Here is a 6,000-nt window from a genome sequence, read left to right on the forward strand (position 1 = left end):
GAAGGGTGACCGCCGGCTGGTCCTGCTGCCATCTAGTGGCAGCGAGGAGAAAAGCCTCCGCCTCTGGCTCCGCCGCTTCTACTGGGTCCCTGCGTTCGCCCCCCATCCCCCCGACCCCCCATCCTCCCTCCCCGCCAGCCAGGACGGGGTCTTTTCCCATCTCTATATTCGTGGCACCGACCAAGGACGGCTCCCCAAATTATTAAAAGGGGAATAAAGCGTAGTTTTTGCTCTCAACGGACTCCGGGTTGAGTGGAGGAAATCCCTGGGGGGGATTTGGACCACACCAGAGACCCAAGCGAAGGGCTTTGGGAGGGTGGGAAGGCAGCCCGGGGTCTACACGGAGAAGATGTGCGGGCAGAGGCCACAAGGGGACTGGACCTTAAAGTATGAGGGAGCGTGCTGTGGGGGCCCCAAAGCAGAGGTAACAAACTGTGTGCGCAAAAGCCCAAGGGGTGCAGGGGATGCATGGGGAAAGGGGTGCAGGGAGGTGAGCCCACCTGGGAAGGCCCTTCTGCCTCAGAACCGGGACTGAAGACTTAGAATTGATTGTTGAAGTCCACAGACACGTGCTCACAGGGTGCCGGGCTCTGTACTGGGTTCCAGAGAGACCAAGGTGAATGCCACATGGTGCCTGGACGTTAGGGGGTGACGGGAGGGACGGATATGTACACAAATGATGATAAGGGCAGTAACGTAACAGGGATGGTGCAACATAGGGGTAAAACACAGGGAATCAGACAGCTGGATTCGATGCCTGGCCCCAGCACGTATTACTTTTGTGATCCAGGGAAGATATCATAACTTTCCAGGTTTTTTTTTAATATTTATTTATTATTTTTGGGGAGGGGGTGAGTAGAGGAAGAGAGGGAGACACAGAATCCAACCAGGCTCCTGGCTCTGAGCTGTCAGCACAGAGGCCGATGTGGGGCTTGAACTCACAGACAGCGAGATCATGACCTGAGCTGAAGTCTGACACTCTGATTGAGCCACCCAGGCGTTCCCAGGGTTAGTTTTTGTTTGTTTGTTTTTTTTTAATCTGTAAAATGGGAACTTTGAAAGTAGTTACCTATCTCAAATGTCTTCATGAGAAAGAAAATGGGGAGTGTATGTACAAGACTCAGCATGGTGCCTGGTATGCAGTAAGTGCTCAATAATTGTTCAGTGTGATATAAGGAACATAGAAACCATTAAGGAGGAAATGATTAATTGTATCCAAGTACATGTAACAGTGAAGGTGATGCCTGAGTAGTAATTTGGAGGATTTTTAAAAAAATTTTTTGTTAATGTTTATTTATTTTTGAGAGAGACAGAGACAGAATGCGAGTGGGTTGGGGGTAGAGAGAGAGGGAGACACAGAATCAGAAGCAGGCTCCAGGCTCTGAGCTGTCAGCACAGAGCCTGACGCGGGGCTCGAACTCACAAACCGAAGTTGGATGTTCAACCGACTGGACCACCCAGGCGCCCCGGAATTTGGAGGATTATTAAGGGTTTGCTGGCAGCAGAGTGAGGAAAAGATATTCTAAGCACAAGGACCAAAACATTCGAGGACATGGCAGTTGGTGGGTTTGGACCAGGTTTGCTTGTGGGTGACAAAAATTCCAAAATAACATGGCTTCAACAAGAGAAGATTCATTTCTCTTTCATATGGAAGTCCAGGAGTCGTGGTTCAGGGCTGGTAAGGTACAGACCCAGGCACAGCCTACTTTAGCGCTCTGCCATATTACACACATGGCCTCCACCTCCTGATCCGAGGTGGTTGCTTGAGCTCCAGCCATCACGTCATCATTCCAACCAGCAGGAAGGCAAAAAGGGTAAACACAGTTGTGACCCCCGACCTTTCGGGACACTTTCTGAGGCTGTAATGAATACTTCCTCTCGTTGTACATTACACGACCACACCTTTCTACAAGGGAGGTCGGGAAACGTAGAGTTTATTTCTCTATGGCCATATCCCCAGACGCAAATTGGGAGTTCTACCACTTAGGAGGAAAGGGAGAACGCAAATGGGGTGCACACCAGACATTTCCACCACAGGGTTCGTAAAGAGCATGATCTGTGCAGGCAAATAGAAGCTCTTTGGTGTTTCTGTGGTGGGAAAAGAGAGCGAGGGAGGAAGGAATGGAAGATTCGACCAGAAAAGTAAACAGTGGCCAACCACAGGTGGCCTTGGGAGCCACAGGGGCTAAGATTTCTCCCCAGCAGCGAGCCTCTGGAGGGTTTTGAGCAGGGGAGGGCCAGTGGCTTTATGCTGTACTAGCAACACCATGCTAGTTACAGGTGGGAATAAGGGAATGGAAGGGACAGGTCTGGAGACACGTCCCCCCAGCCTTGTATTCTGAAACGATGTTCACACATGCGGCAACGCTGAAAGAATTTTCCAGTGAACGCTGTATAGCCATCACCTGTGTTCCACCACGGACATTTGACTAAACTAGTTTGACCACATACCTATCCATCCCTGCGCGTATCCGTCAGTCTTCCTGATGGTTTGTGGCATTTCAAAGCAGGCTGCAAACATCTACCCGTCCCTCCCCTGTGAATCCTGCGGCAAGCAGGTCATTAATGAGAGTTCAAGAGATGTTTGCCTTCTTTTCTTCTGCTGTAAAATTTACGTCCAATGAAGTGCACATGCCCGAAGCATTCGAGTCCAGATACCTGTGTCGGGCAACCCCCTATCAGAATACAGAGGATCAGCATCACCCCAGAAAGTTCCCGCCGGCCCCTTCCCGGCTCCGCCCCACCCCCACCACCTCCCAGAGGCAGCTACTGTTCCCTGTTTGGGTTTTTTTCAGGCACCGGAGGTCTGTGGGAGGGGCTCCGAGCTGAGGGCTGAGGGACGGGGAGGAGAGGGGACAGACGCTCCAGGGGAGGCTGAGGGAGGTCCGTGAGTGGTGGAGCCCTGGGCCGGCAGGCAGCGGGGAGTCCGTGTCTGGCTGAGTGACTGGGCAGGTGGTGGCGCCCTTTACTAAGGCGGGCGGGGCACCAGGAGGACAGGGGAGAGAACAAGTCTCTCTTGGGACAGCAGCACCTGCAGCATCTGGGTGACATGTGTCTAGTGGGAGTAGGGATGCGTCCCCGAGGCTGGACTGTCCTCTGGTGGGTGACGCTGGGGAAGTGGTGGCCGTGTTTCTCCAGCTTCTGCATCCTCCCCGGCCAAGCCCCACTGCCCACAAGGCTCCTACCATCGGGAAAGGCAGAGAGCCCCTCCTCCACTGTCCGGAAGGCAGTGTGGACAGGGCACGGGTGTGGTCACATCTGGCTGGCAGGTCAGGAGAGGAGCCTTCCCTTCTGAGGGAGAGCCCCTGGGCTGTGTCCCTTCCTCCCCTCTCCTTCCCTCCTCTCTCCCTAGCATCCTGCAGCCACACCGCCCAGCCTTTTCCTAAAACCTCCTCCCTTCCCTCTAAAAACAACCAGAGCCCAAGTCCTACCTACCAGGACTCCTCCAGGGAAGAGGGCACCAGCCCTGCTGGGAGGGGACAGAGGAAGCAAAGACATGGACCCACACCCAGACCGCAGTTGGGTTTTCTCTGGTTTATCCACAATCGAACCCAACTAAGAGACGCAACGAGTAATTTCTCTCTCAAAAGCCCACTTAGTCTGCTGGAGATATTCCTGTTCCTCCCACTAGCATGACTTTGAGCTTTCCTTTGAGAATTAATTCCCTGACCGTATTCTGCTAGAAGAGAGGACTTGCCACCCCCACCCCCCACCCCCATCCGGAGTCACCGCACGTGCTGAATCTACCTGGCGACTTGGAGAAGCTCCCGTTTACCCCATCAGACACAGAGCATGAGTGAGTGGTCAACGTAGAGGAAGCAGCAGCGATGGCCCCAGAGAGGGTGCCGAGGGAAGAAGAGAAGGACCCAGGGGAACACCCCAGCCTTTAAGGATTGGGGAGAGAAAGAGGAGGGGAGAAGGAAATTTCCGAGGACAGGGGGGAGCCCTGGGAAATTCTGAGCAGCGGTGGGAGGCAGGGGGAGGAGGGCGGGGTCAAGTGTGCACGTGGAGGATGGACGAGAGGGGAGCCACGCGGTGGGAGATGAATATGAAGAACTTCTTACATACTAGGCGTGGGTGAGGCTTGCAGCACAAACGAGGGGACATTAGTGTATTAGTTAGAGCGCTAGCTGCTGTAACAAACAGCCCCCGACCTCAGCGGCTTATTGGTTTTAATCGTGGCTTCTTGGTTTTAGTTGTCCTTCACCTCCGTGAAGGTGGGGAGAGGGCTCTGCTCCACACAGCGATTCAGGGCCCCAGGCTCTGTCCCCAAGGACTCTGAAGGCCTCTGCTCCCTCTGTATCCAGCAGGCAAGCCAGACGAAAGAGAGGGGGAGAGTGAGAGGTTTGGGGGCCACGCCTGACACTGACGCTCATGGTTTCCGGCCACGTGGCCGTGCCGACTTCCACGGAGGCTGGGGGTGAGACCTCCCCATCTGCCCCGAGAAAGTGAGACAGGCTTGGTGAACACACAGCACTGTGCTGCCACCGTCCTCCCGTGAGAGTAAAAGGTTTTGTAATCTAGGGGAAAAATGAGAAAGAGGGGCTAGGAATAGAACATTCCTGGGGAGCTTGGGTGGCTCAGTCAGTTAAGCAGCTGACTTCAGCTCAGGTCAGGATCTTGAAGGTCATGAGTTCGAGCCCCACGTCGGGCTCTGTGCTGACAGCTCAGAGCCTGGAGCCTGCTTCGGATTCTGTGTCTCCTTCTCTCTCTGTCCTTCCCCTGCTTGTGCTCTCTCTCTCTCAAAAACAAATATATGTCAAAAATTAAAAAAGGAAGAAAACGTTCCTATAACTAATGCCTTAATCTCCCCAGAGCCCATAGTAGGTGTGCAGTATCTGTCCTCTAGGTGAGTGTGGTCACACTGGTAAACTACTTGGGAGGCAAGGAGGGGGTAGGGGAAGGGGGCTGGGGAGGGATAGCCACTCAGTCTGTGCCGAGTATAGAAGGGCATCCTCCAGAAAAGGGCGTTTGAATGGGGGCTCAAAAGATGGTCCAGAGAGTTAGGGAAGCAGGAACGTACTGGAATGCTCAGGAATCCCCGAGAAGACTAGTTGACAGGGCTAGACATTCTGTGAAGGGAATTGGTCGTGGATGAGGTTGGAATGAAGGCTTGGAACAGATGGGGAATGACCTTGAACTTTAAGAATTTTGGCAGCTCTGAGGAGTGGCTGTGGCTGGCTGTGGCCTGGGCTGGGGGTGGGGGTGGGGCAGGCGGGGGAGGGAGGGAGCCATCTTGGATGAATCAGCAGGTCAGTTAAAATTAGGTGTGGTGGCCCAGCCCGGAGACGCCCCGGGGGCCAACAGTCGCGCTGGCTCATGTGGCAGCCAGGGTTTCTTTCTCCACGGAATCCTCGACCTTCCTACTTTGGACTTGGGGGGGGTGGGGGGAGGCGCTTGGAGTTGGAGCTGGGCTCTGGCCTGTCTTGTGACCCCTGCTCTGGGCTGTTGGGTCAGTAACTCCGGGTCTCTGACCTTGGCAGCAGGAAGTCATGGGGCAGTTAGACCCGACTCCCGACTCCCCGGTCAGACTCTCAGACCACCTCGGTCTGGAGAGGTCTCCCTCCCTATTCACCTTGCTAACCCCTCCTTGTGGGGAGCCTTCCACAGCTGACCAGGTTACAGACGCTCGTACCTTACCTATGTGGCATTATTCGTGTTTGTAAACTGGATAATGGTTGTGAAATTTTTATTTTATTTTATTTTTATTTATTTATTTTTGAGAGAGAGACAGAGAGAGCAGGGGAGGGACAGAGAGAGAGAGGGAGAGAGGGAATCCCAAGTAGACTCCTCGCTATCAGCACAGAGCCCGATGCGGGGCTCAAACCCACGAACCGTGAGAACACGACCTGAGCCGAAACCAAGAGTCAGAGACTTAACCCACTGAGCCACCCAGGCGCCCCTGGTTGTGAAATTTTTAGACCGTGTATTATTTGGCAGGCCCTATCCAAAGGCCCATCTCCCTTCTCCCATACACCCAGGAGCCACCTTCAAGAGAGC

This window comes from Panthera tigris, chromosome B4 (assembly GCF_018350195.1).
Source record: "Panthera tigris isolate Pti1 chromosome B4, P.tigris_Pti1_mat1.1, whole genome shotgun sequence".
Classification (NCBI taxonomy): Eukaryota; Metazoa; Chordata; class Mammalia; order Carnivora; family Felidae; genus Panthera; species Panthera tigris.